This window comes from Chionomys nivalis, chromosome 26 (assembly GCF_950005125.1).
Source record: "Chionomys nivalis chromosome 26, mChiNiv1.1, whole genome shotgun sequence".
In the NCBI taxonomy this organism is placed as follows: domain Eukaryota; kingdom Metazoa; phylum Chordata; class Mammalia; order Rodentia; family Cricetidae; genus Chionomys; species Chionomys nivalis.
The window spans coordinates 9,470,743-9,496,344 of record NC_080111.1 but is presented as its reverse complement, the minus strand read 5'-3'; the positions used below and the strand labels follow the sequence as shown (position 1 = coordinate 9,496,344).

The 25,602-nt window shown below is 37.8% G+C and overlaps 1 protein-coding gene across 2 annotated transcripts in view; it reads left to right on the top strand.

The window, feature by feature from the left end:
• Gulp1 (GULP PTB domain containing engulfment adaptor 1) overlaps window positions 1-25,602 on the top strand; it is a 213,373-nt gene that overhangs the window by 140,662 nt on the left and 47,109 nt on the right. The gene's annotated exons all lie outside the window — the stretch shown is intronic.

Genomic DNA, 25,602 nt, shown 5'->3' with positions numbered 1-25,602 from the left:
GAATGTTGGTATACCCCAGAGCTTTATAGAAAATGCTTATATTTGTGTAACATCTATTATCATCAGTAAGCACGATAGCCAGAATAAAGGTCACAACATGCCCTTGTTTGGTTTCCATTGCTGTGGTAAACTGTTGACCAAAAACAACTTGGGAAGGAAAGAGATTATTTGTGTAGTACGTTTCAGCCCACCATCAAGGAAAACCAGGGCAAGGATTCAAAGCAGGAACCAACCAAGAGGCAGCAGACCATGGAGGAATACTGGCCTGTTCCCTGTTCTCAGTTTGCCCTCTCGTACTACACAGAACCACCTGCCTAGATCTGGCACTGCTCACAGTGGGCTGACCCCTCCCAAATCAATCATCAATCTTGAAAGTGTAGCTCAGACATGCCCAGAGGCTGGTCTCATGGAGGAGATTCCTCACCGTGGTACGCTCCTCCCAGGTGACTCCTGCTTATGTCAAGTTGACAGAAACCAACCAGCACATACCACGTTCTCTGCCACTCACATGACCCTCGTGGGAAGTTGTAAAGACTCAGAGAATAGTACGTCACCCCTCTGAGGCTGAATTCCCAAAGTTTACAACAGGGAGGGCCGTTTCCATCCAACAGGTGTGGCAGAGTAATTTTAGCATGAGCACAGTGAAGAAGGCACACATTGAATGCAGCTGGAATACTACAAGTACTGAGACAACGTATCAAAGATTGGTCAACCAAGTTGGATCATTAGAATTGCGTTGGCTACTTTTATGTCAATTTGACACAAGCTGCTTATTTTAAGAGGAACTCTCAATTAGGAAAAAGACTCCATAACATTGGCTCATAGGCAAGTTCGTTGGGAATTTTCTTGATTAAGGATTGATGTAGGAGTGCCCAGCTCAGTTTGGGTGTCAACTCTGGGTAGTTAGTCCTTAGTTATATAAGAAAGCTGACAGAGCAAACTAGTAAGCAGAGTTCCTCTGTGACTTCTGCTTTGTTTCTTGCCTTGAGTTCCTGCTGTGACTTCCCTCAGGGATATGGGATATGATCTAAAAGTTGTAAGATGGGAATAAGCCCTTTCCTCCCCCAAAGTGTTTTTGGTCATGGAATTTTATCACAGCAATTGATACCATAACCAAGACAAGAGGAATGATAAGCGGTGTGTGTGTGTGTGTGTGTGTGAGAGAGAGAGAGAGAGAGAGAGAGAGAGAGAGAGAGAGAGAGAGAGAGAGAGAGAGAGAGAAAGACAGACAGAGAATCATAATGGACCATCGAAATTAGAGGGCGCTGGAAGTTCCTGCCAGGTGCTGACCTTGCAGATCACAGGGGTAGAATTCCCTTCTTTCTCTGAGAAATACAAATTTCATCTCTGTTTTGTTCCCAGGATTTTTCAATTGCTTGCGTCAGGCCTGCCTTGATTATCTAGAGTAATTGCCTTATCTCTAAAGTATCAATTGAGTGTAGGCATAAAGCACTCCTACAAAATGATTTCCTCACAGTATCTAGACTAGAATTTGACTGAATATTGAATTATAACTTGGTGAGTTTGCACAGAGGACTTCTGCTCATAAGTCTCATGACGGACAAAACTGGAAAGGGAAACTGAGAAGGCTTTTTTGGATGACAGAAGAGTCAGTTAAGTCATAAACTAAACATACGGGATTTTAACGCTCTCTGCAATTCCATGAGAACTAATCTTGACCAGCAGAGGAACTCATCAGACCTCCTAGGAAGTCATCTTAATGGCACAAGCATTAGTAATAAGTTTACAGAATGGTAGGAAATAATAAGTCATAAAATAAGGTGATAAACATCAGGTAATAATAGATGCAACACAGGAACAGATAGTATACTGAGAACAGGAATATGACTACTTTCATAAAGGCTGAAAAAATAGTGTTGCTAGAATATTGCCATCACTTCACCTTTGGCATGCACCGGTTTTATATTAAGGAGATTAATTTGACATAAATGTTTTAGAATGGCAGTTGTGCCCTGTGAAATACATGATAACATTCATTTGAGAAATCTTTAATTTTTAATTTTCTACTTGAATATTCCTGTCCCTTTAATTTCTTTTTAAGAATGCATTTTAGTTTCACCTCCATTCATTTTACAAAGTAACTATAAAATTTTGTTCTTGATCTTTGTATTGAAATCATTTTGAACCACACGTGGATACAGAATAGCAGGTTATTATTGAATATGTGTCAGTTTATGTAAGGTTCATTAGTTCTGATATTTTATTATGTGTCGTGACAGCATTAATGCCAATTCACTGGAAATTTATCATCTGTATATTCTGTAGCAACGCTTTTAGTTTACAGGTTATAACCTAAGGAAAAAGAATACTGTGTATTCTGTAGCAATGCTTTTAGTTTACAGGTTATAACCTAAGGAAAAAGAATGCATTCTGAGATCAATGTGGTGTAGATAATCGGAAGCCCGCCTTTAGAGATAGAATAAATATAAAAAGGAAGAAACTCCCAGAATGCATGTGGCAAACACGTTTTTGTTCTGCAGAATTATGCTCTATAGTCAAGGAATTCAAAAGCTCCTGCTTTCCAGTTGTGACCTATAACCTGTTTTTCAACATACTAGACCAGATTTAACTAATTTAAAGTACAAATCAATAATTGGGTAAAAAATCTGCCTATTGAAGCAGCTACCAATTTTTAGAAAAATGTCTCTCATTATAGCATTAGCTGGTCTGGAACTCACAGAGATCTGCATGCTGCCTGCCTCTGCTCCCTGAGTGATAGCATTAAAGGTATGTGCCCGATAGCCATATGGTGGTATACTCACAGTAGAAAGGATGGTTAACAAGTTTAATCTCATTCCCTCACTGAATATGGCATCTCACGACAATCCTTCAAATACTCATGGGGTTACAGGGTGATGAACAATGTACAAGACAATGAAGGGCAGCAATGAGCTCTGACAACTTAGTTGCCTTGTTTAAACGTTTCTTTTTTCCTTTCTCCTTCCCTCCCCTTTCTTCTATTCTTCCTCTTGTTTTATGAGATCGGGTCTTGCTGTTTATGCCACGCTAGCCTCAGCCTGTAACACTTGTCTCAGGCTCCTTAGCGCCTCGGATTATTAGTGTGCCTGATTTCTGAGACACATTTTTATCTAAAATTGACCATAAGTAGCTAAAAATATATTCACTGAGTTCAGGCCAGATGTGATTGCTACTTGAATGATATTAGGGGCTAGAGAAGAGTCACAGAGTCTGGACACATTTTGAAAATAAGGCTGTCAGGATCTAAAAAATGGATTTTATGTTCACCACCTATTGCTATAATTAGAACATTAAAGCAGAAACTTTCAAAGACATCACCCATAAGGAAGCTGCATTTCTATGTCCTCCCATTTCTGACAGAGGAGCGCTAGGTTGTCTTTTCTATGAAGGTGGAATACTGCCAGATTTTCATCTCAATCAGTTTGTTATGCTATTCAGTAACAATGATTTCCTGAATAAAGACTTGTGAGAAATGTTTCATATAGGACATTTATTAAATTTTTTATTTTAAAATGCATACCTCTTCTTGAATCTTCATGCCTTAATACTTTTATTAAATGTTTATATTTAGGATATGTTCAAAGGGTACTAGCTCTTGTAGACCAGGCTGTCCTCAAACTCACAGAGATCCACCTGCCTCTGCCTTCCAAGTGCCGGGATTAAAGGTGTGCACCACCACTGCCTGGCTAATCTATAAGTTCTTATTTGGCTTCAAAAACAAATATAAAGAAACAGAAAACAAAATCAAGCTAAAAATGTGTATATATATATATATATATATATATATGATATTCACATTACACACACAGACACACACACACCACATCTTGGCTCCTGCTGTTTGAAACTTTTAGCTAAATCCATTTAAAAGGATTTGGAATAGGAAAATAAAAACATAGATATGGAATGTGTTCCCTTTGCACCCCACAAGAATAAACATTGTACCCTGAACTCCACTGCTGTTAAAATTTTGTAGTTATAGTTAATGAAACCCATTACAGTAATTGGAACAGCCACTTTGCAACCTATTTTGGTTGAAATTTCTACTTTATTAACTCAAATCAGATTGATGTGATTTTTCTGTTTTTTTAAAAAATATTTTGTTGAAGAGCTTCCTAATTACATGGACCTCCATAGTTGATTATAAGTTACAAACAAGTGTAGAAGAATGTATAATTTTATTTATCAATCGATCATCTATCTATCTATCTATCTATCTATCTATCTATCTATCTATCTATCTATGTTTGTAACTTCATTGGGGAGAAAATATATAATGTCTGCTACTGTATCAAAGAAAAAGGAATCAGGGCTGAAACATGTTCATACTGACCTCTGTGGAACCATTAACACTGTGGAAAAGTTATACTTACGGAATATATTTCTAAAACACCCAAAATGGTCTAGAAATCTAAATTATTAAGATATTTCAGAGTAATTTTATAATGCCTATGAGAATTTGCCAAGTTTTCTGGTTGTGACGCAAGAAGAATGTAAAGAATTAGTGTGCAAAGTTCAGAAGTATTTTCTATAACCCATCTCACTTATTTAGCTATGAAATTTTCATTAAAACATGGGATCCAATAATAAATTCACCTCTGCAAAAGCTTTCCTATTTACTGGAATTTTAGACTTGGTCTTTGGTGACGTGAGTTTATACAATAAGTTTATTCTAAACATTTGCAAACAGAAGGATGCTTATGTAAATTAGCTGCTGTTTCATTTTATCCAATGTAGAAATGTTATAATTCTGTAAGAATTCTAGGTAATTCTGCTTCTGCAGCCATAAGCCATGTTCTTTATGTGATATATCAGCACTGATACACACTTAAAAAGAATGCAGAAATCTCTAAAAGGCTATTTCCCCTCCCTTTGTAGTGGAAAGTTATGAAGTATTTTAATACTAAACGCTGAAAATTAATATGGCCATCATAATATACCTGGATGTTTGTTGTTGAGCAGTGATCCTGTAGGCCGTATGATTGTTAGATAAAAGGCAAATTCAGAAATCAAAATGACAGTAGGCTACGTATCTTCTCAGTTCTTCAGACAAGATAATACATCAGTGGAATTCCTGAAAATTCAGTTTTTTAAAGAGGGTATTAGTTGCCCGCCAGGTTTTCTCACAATTACTGAAATAATTAGCAAATTGTAAAGCTCAATTATTGTACTATTATTTTACCTCTGAAAATGCTCTAAACAGTGTTCCAAAGTTCCTAGAAACTGAGGCAGAAGTGAAGCCGTTCATTCCAGTTATTTGCTGCCGCATTGAACTATGCATTGCTTTGTGTATTTAAAGATATCACATGTGCTACAGATGCAAAGGTATTGGGTTTGTTACTCTAGGTCTATCATTTTCTTGAGGAACCTATTCTCCTTGGAGGGATATGTTGCTCAACGGAGATATAGTAGCGAGGGCCCAGGACCTTCCCCAAAGCAATGTGCCTTACCCTCTCTAAGGAGAGGATGGGGGTGGGGTGGGAGCATTTGTGGAGGGAATGGGAGGAGGGGAAGGAGTGGGAACTTGGATTGGCATGTATAATGAAAAAAAATGTTTGTTTTCTTCTTTAACAAAATAAAGAAAGAAATTTATTTTAAAAGAAATATGTAAAAATTTAAGAATATAAGGACATTTCAGTGTATATAAACAGCATGTAAGTTTAGTTGATTAAAATGTCTTAATTTCAAAAAAAGAAAAGTGTCTCTATGAAACAAATGAAATGTATTGTCGATTAGTGTAGGTAAAGAAACTTATTTGTCTCTGTGAGTTCGAGACTAGCCTGGTCTACAAGAGCTAGTTCCAGGACAGGCTCCAAAACCACAGAGAAACCCTGTCTCGAAAAACCAAAAAAAAAAAAAAAAAGAAACTTATTTGTGGACGAATTAATATTTTTGAGAATGGCACGAATTAATCTTCTCCTTAAACGTCAAACCGTAGAATTCTGAAGCTGGAAATGTGAATCCAAGGAACTGAGCAGAAAGCAAAACAGTGGGGCAGTGCTTGAGAAATGCCACACACATTGGAGGCTTTCCTGGAGATTATTTCAGGAGTTGTTTTGATGAGTGGCTAAAATCAGCATCTGCAGCATCAGAAACCCTGGGCAGGAGGTGAGCGTTCTGTGGCAGGAATGAGATTTGAGAGGTGATGCTAAGGAGGAGAAGCTGTCATAGAAGGTGAAATACACAGGGCACATGTGGGTTGAGGGAGTGACAGAAATTGAGTCAGAATCAGCATCCTTAATACATTCCATGGCCTCCTTTCAAATACTACTTCAGTACCTATGACTCCGCATCTTTGAATTCAGCCAACAGAGGCAGGAAACTATTTTGGGGGAACTGTACTGATATATAGCTTAATTTTTTTTTTGCTCTTGTTCTCTAAGCAGTACGAAATATCAAGTGTTACCATAATATTTAGATTTTATTATAATATATGTAATCTAAAATGAGGCCAGGGAGTGGAAGGATACGTGCATCCTATAAATAGGCCTCTTGACCTGAGCGGGTTCAGTGATAGCTATATCTGTCTGTGCCCTGCACCCCTCCTGTGAGCACTAAGGGGTAACTGCCGTGACTAGGAAGACAGCAGGGGGGAAGCTCCCTCCAGCTCTGTCCCTGCTGTCCTGCTTCCATGGTTTGAGGGGAGGCAGTGGCCAGCTCATCCAGGCACAGCAAGGCTCTTTAGAAGGTAAGCTAAGGTCCCAGCTCATGGTACTCGCTACAGTTTTTTTTTTTTTTTTTTTTTTTTTTTTTTTTTTTTTTTTTTTTTTTTTTTTGGTTTTTCGAGACAGGGTTTCTCTGTGGTTTTGGAGCCTGTCCTGGAACTAGCTCTTGTAGACCAGGCTGGTCTCGAACTCACAGAGATCCGCCTGCCTCTGCCTCCCGAGTGCTGGGATTAAAGGCGTGTGCCACCACTGCCCGGCTCTCGCTACAGTTTTTGTAGACATTTTAGAGAAAGTAATCTTTTATCTTCTAGGCAGTAAACAAATACATGTTATTTTAAATCACACCGAAGTTATTATTTTCTCTCTTCCAATGGCATACGATATGGGAACCTTCATCTCCAAATCAATTTTACATCTAATTTACATTAAAAGCCACCTGTGGTTTCCCTGTCGCTTCAGTTTCTGGGAAGATGTTTATTGGAGGAGAAGTGGAGTGGGGATAGGGGGAGGGGAGTGGGGGGAGGGGGCAGTATGTGGGAGGAGGGGGAGGGGAATGGGAAACGGGGAGCAGTTGGAAATTTTAATTAAAAAAGAATAAAAAAAAGATGTTTATTGCCACCTAGTTTTGTTCTTTTCGTTACGTTTTTGTCGGAACGAAGTGCTTTTCTCCTGAACTTTTAATATCACATCAAGGAAGTCAAAATGGATTTCATGTCAGTCCCTTTGTTGGTCCGATAGCATGGACCCTTTGAACAACTGAGAGAGTAAAACAGAAGAAATGAGAGCCTTTGAAGACCTAAAGCCTTGGTCTGGGAAACTGTTACAGAGCACAGAGAATAAAATGTCATGTATGTGTAAGTCAGCCATTTACATTAGCGCGTCGATAATTGGTTCTATTTTCCAAGAATAATAATGTTGTGCCCGAATATGATGCATACTAATGATTAAGATTTAGGCAGTTCAGAAAAACGCAGAAGTATTAAAATTAACGTATTGCAGCCGGGCGGTGGTGGCGCACGCCTTTAATCCCAGCACTCGGGAGGCAGAGGCAGGCGGATCTCTGGGAGTTCGAGACCAGCCTGGTCTACAAGAGCTAGTTCCAGGACAGGCTCCAAAACCACAGAGAAACCCTGTCTCGAAAAGCAAACAAACAGAAAAACAAAAAATTAACATATTGCTTCTAATTCTACCAGGCAGAAATCACCCAGGGTTAACCTTAAGCTAATGATATTTCAAGAACTCCATTCTATACAAATGTGCAACAGTGGGTATATAAATCAGAAATGACTTTAAAAATAGGTGATAACTCTTAGCAGTAACCTTGTGGGCACATTCTGACCATCTCATTAACTCTCACAAAGAGCCATGAGAATAAGAGTCTTAATATTTATAATTGGAGAACTGAATTGTAACATCGATCAAATTGTAAGTCGGAAAGTGAGGCTGAGGTTGAGTGGACATGGAGAAAGAACTAGCTTTATAAATAAGTTATAATAGACATGTTAAAATAAAGACATGTGACTTGAATTATCAGATGAAAAATTGAAGTTACTGAATTTGAGGTATGCATCTTTTGTCAGAATGGCTATTAGCTCTGGGAAGATTACTGGAAGGTGAATTCTGAGAACTCGCCCTCTGCCCTGCTTCTCGTGACAATGTGCACATACAAATGATAAACAGTGTGAAGTTTCTCTACACTCTTGTCTTCCCTGCTTATTTTACTTGATCTTGTCAGGATTCATATCAACTACATTTACTTCTGAAAGCATAATTCCTTATTATAAATAAAGAAGTGGACTCTATTTCACTTTCCTTAAGAACCATTTCTTGTCTGTGCCCAAGGCCTTGATTAAGTTTTTTCCTAAAGGAAAAAAAAAAAAAAAGACACCCAGCACCCTAGGTTCTGTGGGATATTTTCCATCAGAATGTCTTACAGCTGCAAGGCTGACTACTATGCCTTTAATAATCAATAAGGGCTCTTATCCTTCTTGACTGGTAAACAACTTTTGTTTCAAGGAGCGGGAACTCCATTGTATCATCAATGTTTTCCTTTTTTTGGTTATTTTCCAGGTTTTGGTTATTAGCCTGGTTTATCCTCCCTAGTGTGGTGCTTCCTCCTACCCTTGCTGGATGTTCTCACACACTCAAAACTTAGCTCACTTTCCATCTCTTAATGGTTTTGCCCCAAGATCTCATTTCTGAGCTCTACCCTCGTGCATAATTCCTGAAGATATACTGTTAATAGAAGACCACGATATCACATAATCATGTCCCAGATCAGTCACGTGACCCTTTTTCAGTAAGTTTATTTCCCCCATCTTAGCAGAGTTGCAACTGAGCGCTCTTGGCTTCCTGATTTGCTGAGTGCATTTTTGACATAATCAAGAAATCGAGGCACTGCATATGAAATAATTCTCTTCAGACCTCACTTGACCCATCAGCAACATGACCTTCCTACTGAGTTCTCCTTGAGTTTCCTCGGTCCTCATGCTGCTGCGTCACTTCTGACAGGTGCTGGAAGATTGATGTTATCACAAATAGCAGACACACTTGTGTGAACTTAGCCTTACTAGCTCTAGTGAACTTGAATGGCTTTGTGTCCTTCCCAGACCAATCTTTATGGAGGGAGGGTGAATTCATTGGCAGCCTATGTCACAGTCTTCTAGACTATGCCGGCTAATTCTAGAGGAAAGAATTTCTTTTCCTTAAAGGAAAAACAAGCTATTACCGGAAAGAGGAGAGTGACTACTCACAAACACTTTCTACTACCGTGATTAACTTTGCTCCGTCTTCTGCTTCCTCACTATTCAGCCATCTTGTCTTGAGATTACTTACGTATTGCTCCTTCTCCAGGAAGCTGCCACCAACAATCAACTATAGGATGGTGTTCCTCAAACTCTCTGCAGCTAAGTAACAGACTTCTTTGTTTTGTTTTAACAAAAGGGTCTTTCATGGAGAACATTTTTTCCTAAATCAATAATTTTCAGAAATCCTATAGAGACTAGGAAAACATACTCCTTGTCAAAATGCCTTCAGAATTTAGCCAGGGTAACTGTTGATGCCTGTCTCAGTCTTGCCGGCAGTTGGTTGGCAATTCATACTATTTGTGGTCTGCTGACTGTGCATGTCATGCCCATGGATTGCCATGCTCATTTCTGCTGTACAATACGATTTTGCAATAAATTCCATGCTGTTGTTATTTCTCTTCTTTTTCCAGATCATCTGTTCTCCAAGTTAGAAGTAGTCTCTTTATAGTGAGATTTAATTATTTTACCTACTGATGGTTGCCCTACATTTCTATCACTCATAGGAATGGTCGGTGTTTGCCTTCTCTGCTTTTCTCCTGTGCCCTTTTGAATATTTTTATTTTTTTTATTTTTCTGATGTAGGCTCTTTTGTTTTGTCTCATCATCTCTTTCTCATTCTTGCTTTCTTCGGAGGAATTGCATATACTGTAAGCATACCTGGACTCCACTTCTTTTCTTAGCAGAGTCTCGGTGGTCTATAGGTCACTTCTGGTTTTCTTCCTGGCATAGTTTGCGATCTCTTGTGTTTATATATTCTATCCTCATTCTTATAACCACACTCTGAATTATTTTAATTTTAATTTACTCTTTTAGAAGTTCATAGATTTATATGCGATTTATCTTGATCGTATACACTCCTCACACCCCTCAACTATCCACATGGTTCCCCATCACTCTTCCTCCAAACTTTGTGTTCTCCTATAATTTTTAATTAATTAATTCTTTTTAATCCACTGAATTCAGTTAGTGCTGTCCTTATGTGCATGGACATGAGAGTCATCCACTGGGTCCTGGGGAGCCTACTGGTTGCCACTGTCTTTAGACCATTTTCTTTTGACAGTTAGGATCAGATACTGGTTGTCTTCAAGTCTGAGCTCTTACGGTAAAGACTTGTACCTTAACGATCAGTGATCACTATGGTAATACTGGTGGATCCTGGTCCCCTGAAGAAATGGAAAGAACAAGCCATGTAGGACTATCTGTGCACTATAGTTCAACATCTAGTGTCTCTACCTTGACTTTTAACAGAACAAATAAAATGTGAAATAAAAAGCTGGAAACTTTTTCAGTATGTGATTATAAGAATGGGATAGAATGCTTAAACACGGAGATCACAGACACCCTTAATTCAGGTGGAAGGCAAGAGATACAGGCTAAGTGTGCAAGGAACAGAGAGGGTAGGAAGCCACCCATAGAAGTTCAGCAGGAAAAGGAAGCAGAATCTAGGTATGTTCCCAGTATACACAATGTTTCAGAAGAGTCCAAGAATGAAAAAGAGGTGGTGACATAAAATGGAAGAGGCTACACTGAAATATTAAAAATATTTAAAAATGGTAAGGCTGGAAAAGCAGAGAAGGCCAGTCTTTGCTCACCCCTCCTCCATGTGAGAAATGAACAATGAATGATAGAAATACGGCTGCAGTCACCAGGCCCAGTAACTGGGCTTCCTTGTACAAACTCTCTGAGCCTTCTTGGACTCCTAACTGCATCCTAAATAAATCTCAGGACACATCTCTAATGCACTAGACTCAGAAAATGAAGTCGTAATCTTCCATTTGGAAACACCCAAGACGCGAAAAAAGTAGCAAAATAGACCTGTGTTCTTTAAAAGGCAAAACTAAAACCACCAGTATACGATAGTTAAGGGCGGTTCTACTGTTGGTATACCAGATCCAACAAGTTTGGGTCTACAGAAAGCTTTATGTTTTAATCCAAAGAGCATGGGTTTGGAATCTCAGGAAGAGAAATTGAAAATGGGCTTCGTAATGTCACATAACCCTCTTACTTTATACATTTTAGCACATATAAATTGAAAATGGTGCCTTCTTTTAAAGGATTTTGGTATAATTTATATAACATCAGTACAATTTCTGGAATGGGATTTTATTTTTATTAAATGTTGAGTTTCCTTTTGTCCCCAGTTGGATATGAAATTGCCTCTGTGAGGGAAAACGTCTACAATATTAGCCAGTGCCGCAGCTTCGAATGGGATTTCAGACTACAGCAAGTTCATTAGGAGATCAGTCCTTGGCTCTTTGCACATTTTAATAACATGATCCTTCTAAGATTCAGCGTTAGGAAATCATAGAAGTCAATGGAATAGATACGCCCAGACTCTACTCCCCCTGCCCTGTCTTCTAGGCAGATTTTATCTGTGACAGAATCTCTCACTAACGATGACAGGAATGGCAGCTATAACTAATTACTTCCTAGGAGATTTGGGTTCAGAGAAGCGCAAATCATCCACCTCAGCTCCTGCAGGCTGAGATAAGAAACGGTACCTGGGTGGGAAGCACACGATGCAAGGGCCTAATCTGCCTTTAGTTGATCCTCAATTATAGGGCTCAATAATTAAGCATCTCAGTCTGGGTTTACTTCCAGTGACTGTGACATCATTTCTCCAGTTATATAGTTTAAATTACTTATCAGAATGATATTGCTGCACACCTGCTAACACAAATGTTTGCCAAGACCATGGTCCTCTCTCTCTCTCTCTCTCTCTCTCTCTCTCTCTCTCTCATCTATTTATATCTATCTATCTATCTATCTATCTATCTATCTATCTATCTATCTATCGTCTATCATCTATCTATCTATCTATCTATCTATCTATCTTTCTATCTATCTATCGTCTATCTATCATCTATCTATCATCTATCTATATCTATCTATCATCTATCTACCTATCACCTATCTATCATCTATCTATCTATCTATCTATCTATCTATCTATCTATCTATCGTCTATCTATCATCTATCTATCTCTATCTATCATCTATCTATCTATCTATCTATCATCTATCTATCTATCTATCTATCTATCTATCATCTATCATCTATCTATCTATCTATCTATCTATGTATCATCTATGTATGTATGTATGTATGTATGTATGTATCTATCTATCTATCTATCTATCTGTACTGTTAGCAAATAAATTACTTCCATTTGCAAATATTCAGAATTTTAAGAAGGATTAGAGGGACTTCTAGGGAAAACTAGGTGAGACTGAATAAGCTCAATTATTGAGATAGAGAAACATCTGCATGATTTTGATTAACATATCATTGAACTTAATTATTTCCTAAATGTACAGAAACAGTGAAGAATAAATCTAAGCCACTCCACTCAGTAGAATGGCCTTTTCTTTGACCCTCATTAGAGAATGAAAATGCTTTTTGTTAAGATTCTGTCAGGTGCTCCATCCATGAAGTCCCATCAACAGGACTACCTAAAAATGAACTAGAAAGGCTAAAAACATTGGACATGCCAGAGCAGATAGGGAAAAGCCCAAAGGCTATGCAGAGAATGGCAGGCAAGTAAGGAATGCTGACACTGGGAAAAATGGATTTCCCCAGCGAAAAGCACACCAGTTGGTTATCCACTACTGAATGGTCAGCTCTGAAAACACGCATGCACAAGTAGCATCACAGAGACTTAATATATTATATTAAGGAATACATATGGACACTACATACATACAAATAATAGTAATTAATCAAAAAGAGGTCATGAACTTGAAAGAGATCAAGGAAGGATATATGGGAAGGTTTAGAAGGAAGAAAGGGAAAGGACAAATGTACTTATCTCAAAAATAAAAAATGGGATAGCATATTAAAAACTTAAGTTAGCTTTTTATCAGTTTTACCATAGCTTGTTTCATAGTGAATATGTCTTTATAATTGTGTATCTTTTATAGTTTGTTTGATTTTTAGTTTATAAATTAATAGTATTTTAACTGAGTTCCAAGAAGTAAGTTTGTGATTCCACCATACATGAACAGCAAGCCGTAAATGCTACTTTCCTTCAGTATACACTGTCATGTGAGATCTGTAAAAAAATGCCTTCCTCCCAGTCTCACGGAACATCCCATTGTAAGGCTTATACATACTTGTGTGGTTGAAAGGATAACCATCTACTCAAAGCAAAGCAAACAATACATAATCAGAGAAATGTCATACACAAAAGTATCAGACACCTAAGCATATTCTAACCCTGCTCCCTGGGGTCCTTTTTTAGACACAAGATTAATCTCCAGTTATTGAAGCAACAACATATGTAAGAATTGTTTTTGCTTTACAAAACTTTCACATTTCCATGCATCTAGATAATATTTAAAGAACCAGTAGGTATTATCTTAGCAGTGGAAATAAGAGAGTCGTCATGGACAGCATTCCAGAAGCATAGCAAAACATGACACAGTTTGAATACTCTAAGTTTGGGGGGAGACTATAATTTATAGTAACATACTGAGTTCATAGAATGCTACCAACACAATGATTCAGAAACACAACACAATACTTGAACTTGAGAAAAAGCATAATGAGCTGCTGTAGCAGATATCTCTTACCACTGGGCGTCAAAGTTTAAGCCCTATGGAGTATTTAAGTGTCTTCTGTCTGTGGTGTCATTAAAATGCCAACATTTAGAACAAAGTATTTTGCACTGACCCAGCAAGACCTAAGTACAAAGACCAATCTAAAGGTCTTCCCTGTGCCCCTTCAGAAACTTACTGTGAACAGGAAACAATATTATTTAAATATGTTTAATTTTTGACACTTATATCAGAATAAATTACCTTTTTCAAGCTTCAGCATGGTTAAAGATGAAGATGCTGTCTCCCTCAAAAATTCCTCCTTGCACAGGAGCAGGTAAAACTGAACTTATTGAAGAGAAGGTGCCAGACATGGAATTTTTTTCATGTTTTCTTTGCACTCTGGAGTCAGTACAATATTTCTCCTCTGGCTGCTCTAATTTATTCTTCATCCAGGGGTTTTAATCAATGTCTGAAGTTAGAATTTTCTAAGTAAATCTTTATATGGGCATGTATCTCTGTGTGTGTGTGTGTGTGTGTGTGTATGTGTGTTTAGTACCCAGATTTAGGTACTATAAATTATTGTATCCTTTAGATCCATAGACAAATATGATTGTCTTCATGCTTACAAAAATTTTTTCTCATAAATAATTTTCACAAGATTTGGGGAAACAGAAAGCTACACTTTTCTGAATGACAGACCACTTCCTTTCAAGTGCTGAACAGCAAGGGTTCCCAATATTATAATGCATGTGTACCTCAACCTGACCTCATGGTAAAATGTCTACAAAGTAATGACAAACCTCAAGCAAGGTTTTTCTGAGAAACACAAAATGTCAACATCATCAAGTACGGTGTCCTCTCTACCCTTGCAGGCTTCCAGATCTTTGCCAAGGGCTTTACTTCTCGTTTGTGTTATTGCATTCCAGGGAGGTAGTCAGACCGGTACCATTATTCTTCACTGAAAGTTATACAGTTTTTTCATGTATAAAAATAGAAGGCTGGCCTTTTCATACAGGTAATGTTTCTTTAGATTCTAACCTGTACGACACAAATGCTTGTCTCTGCATTTTGCCTTCTCTGGGTTCAGAAGTTGAAGAGTAGAGGAATATGTAGCATAACTTTTACATTGTTAGACATATGTAGAGTTAGTAAATTATTATATAGACTGCTTTTATTTTCATTTTTATATTAAAGCAACTTTACAAAAAAGAGGGAAACTATTTTGACAGTGGTTCTCAACCTATGGGTCACAACCCCTTTGGGGTCAAACATCCCTTTCACAGGGTTTAAGACCATCAAAAAGTCATATATTTACATTATTATTCATAACACTTGCAAAAATAAGTTATGAAGTAGCAAGGAAAATAATTCTATTGTTGGTGTTCACCATAACAAAAAGAACTATATTAAAAGGTCACCATATTAGGAAGGTTGAAAACCACTGTCTTAAACGATTGAAACGCTCATGTATTTGGCAACATGTTGCCACATCCTGTTTCCTTTTTAGTGTGTTCACGTCCTTTCTGTAATACAGAAATTAGGGTGTGTTTATCATTACTTGCCTTACAAGAGGTATAGTAGTTGCTGACAAAGTGCAGCGTTCTTATTTAATGTGCAGAATTTGCTTTATTTGAACTTCAAGGAATATCAGTGTTTCTTAAAAATTATGGGATTAGTTTTAAAATGTCATTTTCTTGTTTAGTCCCTTTGCTTCAGTGGGTCTAGAAGGAGTCCAGAAATCTTTATTAGTTCAGGGTTCTTGAGAAACATTGGGAAAGACGTTTTCATGGTATTTGAAGGTCAAATAGCGAACTAAATGAAATACACAAGCGAAGTCAGTGTTCCCAATAGCAGCTACTTTTTCCCTCTGGTATTTACAGGAAGCTGATAAGGATGAGCAAAACTGAGAAGGGTGAGTTCAGATTCTTCCTCACGATCCCCAGCGGTGACAGTGCTAATAAGTGTCAGACTGTCCGAAGGTGATGATTGAGGAAGCTGAGAAGAAAATTGCAGGAACTGAATCCATTGCCCTGGTATCACATAGATAAACAAGCGTGGGAGACAACAGCCTTGTAATGTCACTGGGTGGTGATGTAAGAGGCCATTCCCATACTGTTGGAAAGAGTTCTCTTATTTTGCATAGTAAACATACACTACCACCAAGACTTTCTGAAGGGCTCTGTGAGCTTAAAAAAGAATTGATGGGGCTGGAGAGATGGCTCAGTGGTTAAGAGCACTGGCTGCTCTTCCAGAGGTCATGAGTTCAATTCCCAGCAACCACATGGTGGCTCACAACCATCTGTAATTAGATCTGGCGCCCTCTTCTGGCATGTGGGCATACATGGAGGCAGAATGTTGTATACATAATAAATAAATAAATTTTTTAAAAAAAAGAATTGATGGCATCAAAATTTATTGTAGTTATTCCCTGCCCTCATATATTTTATCCCAACTCCCCCTTTTTCTGAATTAAGAACTTCCAACCTGTAGGTTCTATTAAATTAGATAAGGTTAGCGGAGATTGGGTATTGATCTCAGCTGACTCCTAAAACCTAATTATGCTGTTGATGGTACCAAATCCTACCACCGATGTGGCTGATTATAACTCATTGGTCTCACACTCTCTCTGGATTGCATAGACAATCCTATGAGCTTCCTACTGCTTTTATGAAAATCCTCTATGTGCTTATCTGGATTGGTTATTATTACGTCTTCGTTTTGCAAAGAAGTAAGTTGAGGCTAAGTGAAATTAAATACCTTCCTCAAGGTTTCAGGTAGCAGTCAGCAATTTACTCAATTGTACAAGGTGTAATTTTGTTGGCTTGCTATTAGGAGAACTCTAAGTCCCCTTATCAGGCCTATATACTGATAAGACATTTCTTCTGTATTTTATAAATGATAGAAATCTTAACAAGGGGAACAAAGGAACTGATGGTACAGTCATCTAGAAAGTCACTTTCTGAGGACTGGATGACCCTTGTTCTATATCTAACACGTGAACAGACTCTTCCCCTGTCATGAATAATTCGTAACAGTCTTCATGAATATTTGGTCATGATGGAGAAGAGCATGTGCCCTGTGATGTTGCCCATCCAGGTGTATTAGCTAGGAAAGTCCTCCCTTCCTTCACTCCAGCCTCCCTTTCCCAATACTGAATGTACTCTCATGAGTTCCTGAGTAGTCTTTCCTACTTTAATCCCTAATTTAAAAATGTTACCCTCTTCAGAAAGGACATTTGTACTAATTTCATACATAACTTGTTGCTGTCCTGTTAGAATCCTAGTGCGCAGAGAAGTCTTGGCAGAGCAAAGACCAATTTCAGAGGTTTTTCCAAGATGCTAGTAATGGACAATGGATGATCTTACAACTGGACCAGTGCCTGTGAAAACAGGTAGAGGGGAAAAGAGTTGCTTCTGATGGTCATGGAAGGATGGTATCCCACAGGTGGTGTTAAATTTGTCATGGCATACCTCACTCTTGATGAGACAGCTCCTAAGGAAGCGATTGATTCTATCTAAAGGCTAAACAGTCATTGCCTAATTTATGAGGATGTATTTTTCATCGTGGACTCAATATTAACATAAACACTATGATGTTTGTTATTAGTGCTATACGAATGTAATGATTCTTCATTTTTTTCTGTAAGGTGATGTCTATAATCTAAATCCATGTGGACAAGACATTAATTACTGTTTGAAAGAGGAATTTACCTATGTCAACAGCAAACTTACGGAATATACACTGTTACCCATGTCTCTGAAGCGAGATGTTTTATTTTATGACAACTTTGACCATGTGCAGCACACGGAAGGGATGATGCAGAATGAAAATAAGATCTTTATTTGTACAATACATTTAAATTTTCGGAAGTTTAATGCTCTCTTGAGTATTTAAAATATCCATGGAATATAGCTTCTTAGAACTTTTAAAGACTATAGTATCCGGGCATGGTGGTATGTAGCTACAATCCTAGCAGTAAGGAGTGTTGACCAAGGTTTCTGTCTCACCTGGTCCTGCCTGTTCAGGCAGCTGTTCAGCCCCAAAGCAAAAACACAGAGGTCTACATTAATCATAAACTGGTTGACTTATTAGCACAGGCTTCTTATTCATTCTTATAACTTATATTAGCCCATAATTCTTGTCCTATGTTAACCATGTGGCTTGATACCTTATTTGGCGAGGCAGTCACATCTTGCTTCCTCTGCATCTAGGTCCTGACTGCAGACTGTGACTTCCTTCTCTGAATTCTTGTGGCCCCACCTCTACTTCCTGTGTCCCACCTATATTCCTGCCTGGCTACTGGCCAATCGGCATTTCATTAAAATACAATTGAGAGGGTACAGACCATTGTCCCACAGCAAAGGAGGCTATGGCAGGAAGATTGGTAATGTAGAGCCCCCATGGCTACATAGTAAGATCAAGGCCAGCCTGAGTTTTGTGAGACTCTGTCTCACAAAGAAAAAAAATCATTTAATAATAAGAACAATAGCAATAAAGGATATATTAATGAAATTTCCTATTAATTCTTAGTCCATTATTGCTGCTGTAGGTAAAGATCCATACACTGTAATTTATGATTTCTGAAGTCTTATCAGAGGAAAATCCAAGGCTAAGTATTCACATGTTTGGTGTCTGGTGCAGGATTAGTGACTTCTAAGCTATACCTTGAACTATGCATCCTCCAGTAAGAATAAATACTTTGTTCTTATTCGGGAGAGATGGCATGCCAGTAGTTGTCTTGAGTATAGTCTAGTTGTGTGATCAAAGCCCTCATGACCCCAGGAATGGCTCAGAGAATCCACTTCATTGTTGCTGTTTATGCAGCACAGGCATTCATATGACTGCACACAGGTCGAGGTCAGAGATACTCTTCTGCCCTTGCCTGCTACCTTGTGGGAGCCAGGAATTGAACTCAGGACTTTGCTATTACTTTTATTTACTACACCGTTACCTATTGAGCCATCAGACTGGTTCAACCTGTGAGCTATTTTTATATAAGTGCATGTATGTCTAAGTATAAGCATTAAAATAAAGACTTGGCAACTCTGCTTTAAAAACCTTGAACTCAACTGGCTCAGTGCATTTTTTTCCCAATAATTACCTTGCTGGGTTCAGTACAACAGAATATCTCTAAAGTCACACCAACAATAACACTTTGGAGTTCTAATCAGCGGCAATAACTCAGCTGTCACTACCCTGTACAATAGAAAAAAATGCAGTGACATCAAACTTCCAGTGTTAATAATACAGAGATAAGGAAGCTTTCTCTACAAAGTGTTTCTATTCTGAAAAGTAGAACTGACAAAAAGATGTTATGATCTGTACATTTGAAATGTCCTAAATGATTCTAGAAACAAATTTTTTTTTTAAAAAAAAAACCTATACATTAATCTGGATATAGAACTTTATACTAAATTGGACCATGTTAAATCTAAGCCTTCAGTTCTATCTAGCATCCATATCCTTTCCTACATAATGTGAATATGCATATGTGTGTCTATGTATACATGCACAGTATATACTCCCTGTGATGCCCTAATGTTGATTTCATATCCAAAACTTACCTTATGATTGAATTATTTATATTTATCTAGAAATAGTGAAGAACATTATTTATATAGGCAAATAAACAATAAAACGTAATGACAAAAGCAGTTAATGATTTTCTCTTTGATTGAAACTGGTGACTGCACCTCCAAGGAACTTGAAAATGGAAGGCATGTTGTGATAAAAGGAAGTCAGTAATGACAGAGAAGCCGCTTTTATCTTCACAGCGATTAGAAATACAAGATAAATAAATCTAGTAGATTATTTGACACTTCATGGGCTGTCAAACACATCTATCTGTGAATTCACAACTATGGCTGCTATTCAAAGTCTTATCACACGTATAAACAGCGTTTAAGACTCAGCATCGAATCCATGGTAAACTATTTCTACCTCCCAGCTGCTGTGAAATAAAAAATGCTTACTTTAGGAATGACTTCTAGGAACTGCGCAGGATTGTGTGGCTTCGTGTTATACACCTATTTCTACGTTTCTGGCTTACTTTCTTTGCTTTGTTCTTTTCCCCGTGTTTTTAATCCATGACTTTAAAAGTCCACGAATTTAAGCTACTTTAACTATAGTTTGATGTGAAGTAGTATTGTTTTGTTGTTTGCTTTCTTCTTTTAATCAGAAGCTATATCTTTTCTTTATATTGAAGGAGAATGCTAGCCCCATAGGAACCTTAGATAAGATTTCATGAACTTCCTCCGGTCTTCTCACCTCTCTTCTGAACTTCCTTGCTGCTTCTTGCTTCAAAGGAAAACCACTTCTTTTTGGACATTAAGTCCACATTGCTTCTCCATGATGGGCATTTCTCCCTACACCCCACCACCACCCCGACACCTGGCACCTGGAGGACAGGTGCTTCTGATCTTTTTCTCCTTTTCTTATCCCTACATTTCTTAGGGTTCAGATATTTTATCATCAATCTATATCACCTTTCTCTCATATTGAAACCAGTTACCTCCCCTGGCTCACCTGTTCATATATTGAGCATATTAACTCGTAGTCTATAGTCATTCCGCCACAAATAATTCCATAGGAGGAAACACCTTGTAATCTATAGATTATAACAAGTTATATGCTACTAGTGCAGGATCACATGTTCCTGTGCACTAATGATCTACCTGTCAATTAATTATATCTAACATCATGATGTAGTAAGCCAGGTGTGCTTCTGTGGCCACAATCTCATTTGCCCATTGACTTTTCTAGCTGCATGGTGAAGTTAGTGAAAAAACATTATTCATATGAAAAATGATAATCAAGAGGTCATATGTTTTGCCTTAAGTTAGTAAGTCTATCTTTCTATTTACCTATTGAAATCTATACACATAAATTAGGGGCATTGAAATTGTTTGTATCTTGTTTTTTAAATACTGTGCCTTTATTTGCAGTACTGGGTGGTTCAACAAAAGAAAGTTTTAAGTTTCAAACAATTTCCATTTGATGAACCATTGTGTCCCTTGAGCATCTCAGAGGAACCTCTTCTGTAACACATATAGCCAACTGCATCATCTTATTAAGGGGATCGCCATGTACAGTCCATTCATACACTTCATTTATTAAAGATAATTACAATAATCTCATAAATTAGATTACTAAATTTAGAAAAGAGGTTTCTTGACAAATGATAGCATTCAATATAATTATCACCTCATCATTTAATGTTATGTTTGGTGACGGTTTCAAAATTTAACATTTCATAAATAATATCCTGCATGTCCACTATATTGCTGACATATGTATGTATGTTCCAGTCTTTGAAATCTCAGATTTCCATTTATTAGATGCCTGAAATTATTCTAAGGGCATGAAAATCACCAGTAATACTGACTTGAAAAATGACCTTTCTCCTTTTCATTTAGCAGTATAAAAGCAAGAAAACATTTAATAACAATTGTTTTCCCCAATCTTCCTCAACTATTTAGTCTAGAACAACTTAATTAAGGAAACTATAAGGCTTTTATCTATAAAATAGCTTTCATTATCCTTTCTGAATGAGACAGATCGATCAAACACTAATTTATTAAATAAAGCTCTGTTGCCTTAATGGCCTGTGCGGTAATTGGGTATCTTGGCTAGATGTATTGCCGCTGGTCCTTAGAGTAGTACATGTAGACAACAGAGTCACCGAAGCACAAACAGGAAGACCTGTTATCCATTTAGGAAGATATTATTTTTTAAAATAATTGAGGCATATGCCGTTTGCACACACTTTATGGGGCATAGAATGATAAATCAAAGCAGGTATAGAATGAAGATTCCAATCCTGATCTCCATGGGGTCATAGACATGCTATTGTTCCCTGCAGATAAAGTTAGACTTTGTGGTATAATAAAAAGTCAGCCTGAGGTCAAAAGTTTACCAAAGCAACACATTTGACTCTAGTACTTACCCAGGGATTTGTATTTTTTTAATGTGGTTAAGTAATAAATTCCTCATATTAATAAGTCTCTGAATATTCAATGTAAGTGGAACAGAAGTCACCACAACCTTAATATCCCCCTGAATCTATTTTGTAGGATGATAGAACTGTTTAAAACAGTCACTTGCCCCACCTCGCTAACAACCCAAACGTTGTGCTCCTTCCTGCAGAGTTTTCATAGCCATAGCTTGGCTGATGAGCTCCTAGTAACGAGGGCTCCCCCTACACTAAGAGGATGCCATCAACGATCTGCAGAAGTCTTTGCCAACTTGCTAGCTATATGAAATGCTGTCTATTTCCAGATAAACAATCATGCTAAGAGAGCAATAAATCTCAGAGTCTCTGTTACGTTTTATTGAATTTGGTTTCCTTGAGCTTTGCTTGACGATGTGTCTTGCATTTGCAAAGTTGTTTCAACCTCAATATTTATGAGAGACTAGGTTCCAGAGCAGAGGAAAAATACAATTTATTTATCACTTCTTCCATGGAGTAAGCAGCATTTATGACTTCTGTGTTCACAGATTTTCTGAAAGGCATGCAGGGTAAGTCCTGAAATGGAGTGCAGATACGTACTCTAAACTTTAGGAACATTGATAAATGAAAATTCATAGATTCTAATGCTAGTTTATTCAAGCCTAGTCTTCGCTGTGTATAGCCTCATTCTTGCCACAGAACAGTGTGGAAAGCGGAGGAGAGCTTTCAGGGGTCCGTTCTCACCATCTGCCTTTTTCTTTATTGCTTCCGCGATGTGTACTCCAGGCTAGCTGACCTGCAAATTCCTAAGCGATTCTCCCGTCACAACCTTCCCTCTTGTCTTAGAAACAATGCAGTTATGTAAAAACAATGACAGCTGCTAGGTCAGACTTGTTATATGGGTTGTAGAGACCCAAACTCAGGTCATCAGTTTTAGGCAGACGAGCATATTTGCCTTCTGATCCATCTTCCCTGATCAGCTTTTGGTCATTTTTAGCTAAACAGAGTGAAGTTAATGCCAAGACCAAGTCAGATATGAATTTTATAGTAAAACTGATGGGCAAGAAATTGAATGAAATGGCGTGGATGTAAAAGACGTTTAAATTAAAAGTATGGGGCTGGGGGGATGGCTCACGGGTCAGGAGTGCCCGCAACTTCTCCAGAGGATGAAATTCAGTTCTTAGCACCCACGACCACCTGGAACTCCAGCTCCTGGGGCTCCAGTGCCCTCTGCTGGTCATTTTGGGCACTCGCGTTCCCATGACATACACTTGAACATACCCATAAGTAAAACTAAAATAAATCTTTTTAAAAGTTAAAAATACATATTATAAACTTTAGGCATGTTGATAAATGAAAATTCATACTTCACTAGTTCTAACTCAGCTCTTTGCCAAGTGTTTGGGTCACAGCTCCATTAATAAATGGAACTGTGCCTCACAAGTTTCATCTCAAAATCTATTTCTGCTGCGTGAAAACAGTCAGCTTGAATATGTAATATATTAATCCAACATGAAATGGAAAACAGCGATGTATCCCCCTTTTATGCCACAGTGCATGTCTGTATAATTAAAATGAAATTCTTCTTACATTTGGAATGACAGCCACTAATGAAGTTCTCAATTTTTTAGATATATTCTAATAAAAGCCTAAAGGTCTACATTAATACCAGGATTAGAAGTCTCAGAGGGTAGATGAAAAATGCACTCAGGAGCTGCCCTGGAATATATTATCATTGTTTTTTTTTTTTTTTTAAAAAGGTCAATAAAAAGAAGCATACAGGAGAGTTCAGACAAAACCAATTAGGCACCACAGTGAAAACCAAGTGGTGCAAATTAGCGATGAGTAATGTCAAGTGTTGAGAAGAAAGCCTAAATAAAATCATCTTTAGAAAGAAAGATATCTGAGCTTCAAAATCAGAAAAATAGCCAAATTGAATTTAAAGGTGTATGGTATTTGCCTAATTGGAACACAGGCCTGAATTGTGACCATGGATCAGGAACCGTTGCTCACTTTTACAAATGAGGGTGAGAGAGCTGGGTTATTAGGTGCCGAATCGAAACACCATACTTCAGCTTGTCTTCGGCTGATTACAAGGCAGGCTCGATGACGGGAGGTGGATCCAGTTGATCATGCGGAAGGAGAATGGTCTGCTCCCCAGGACACAGCTGCTTTTTAGGTCCTTGGAGCTTCAGTTTTTGCATCTTCTACCTTTAGTTCCAAGGATAGCTTCCTGGCAGATTTATGAATTCCTTGAAGCTTTCAGGTTTTGAGAATTAATCGTGTTGATTTTGAGAAAGGATGAACCTGACCCTTGTTTAAAGGAGTAAAACCCACACACTCTATCATAACATCACTCTGAGATCTAAACCAAAATGATACAGACATGAACCCATCACAGAAAGGACAGCTTATACTAGCTAATAGCCTAGTTTCTCATCCCCATTTGTAAAAGGTAGCAACTGTTGTGATCCACAGTCACAAATCAGGGTCTTGTTCCAATTAGGCAAATGCTAAATACCTCTAATGACAGCTTTTGCTGGAGAGGATGTGGAGCAAGGGGAACGCTCCTCCACTGCTGGTGGGAGTGCAAACTTGTACAACCACTTTGGAAATTGAGGTTTCTCAGAAAATTGAGAGTCAGTCTACCTCAAGAACCAGCTATACCATCCCCAGAATATACCCATAGGATGCTCAATCATTCCACAAGGACACTTGCTCAATGAGGCACATATCACTGTCTCGAAAACCCCCCCCCAAAAAAAGTGTGTTGTCTAGAAGTAGGATTAATAGTTCTTAGAATACTAATGGCTTGTTATAAACAACATTGAAAAATAATCTTATTTGTTAAAATCTATTATGCATCTAAGACCTTATTTCACAAGGCATGTGCTCAGATTCTCTGAAAACCAGAGTAACACTTTATGGAGGACATATGAATATGTGTAGTTATCCTAAATTTATGGCTCGCCTCACAATGTGTATTCAATTAAATTGCAAGGAATATTGTAAATAAATTATGAGAATTTTTCAAAAACTAAATATTTATTAAATGCAATACAATTTTGAGAGAGAAAAAAATGTGTGTGTGTGTGTATTTTGTAAGGGCCCTTTCTGCCTCCCAGCCAGAATCTAAACCTGATGACTTCAAGTGCGTCTTTTCATTTTTCTTGATTGTTCATTTTGAGTGATTGGTTCATCTTGTTTTCTTCTTGTGACGATTAGGTCTAATCATTTAGTCTAAATTAATTTCATTGACTGTACTCGCAATGCTGAAAATGTCGTGCAACTTGACGGTAAAAATGCAGGGACAATGGAGGTACTCCAATCCCACCTCATCATTTTAAAGAGGGAATCTGGGCATTGAGTTCTCCTGTTTATGAATGAGAAGACAGATGTTGAGAATTTGACTGTATACAACATGGAATTCTTGAATTCAGTTCATTGCCTGAAGATCAACCCAGAAGCCCGTTTGTCCCTACAGTGTTTTCAACGTATTTTATAAGAGATTAGATGGTCTAAACCTTAGCTAGTCAGGTGTGTATGGTAAAGAGAGTCATGTGATTCCAACTGTTAGCCAGATGTAATAATCCATGTCACTTCCCATTTTTTTTATAGTTTGCTTAAAGGAGCAGGAATAAAT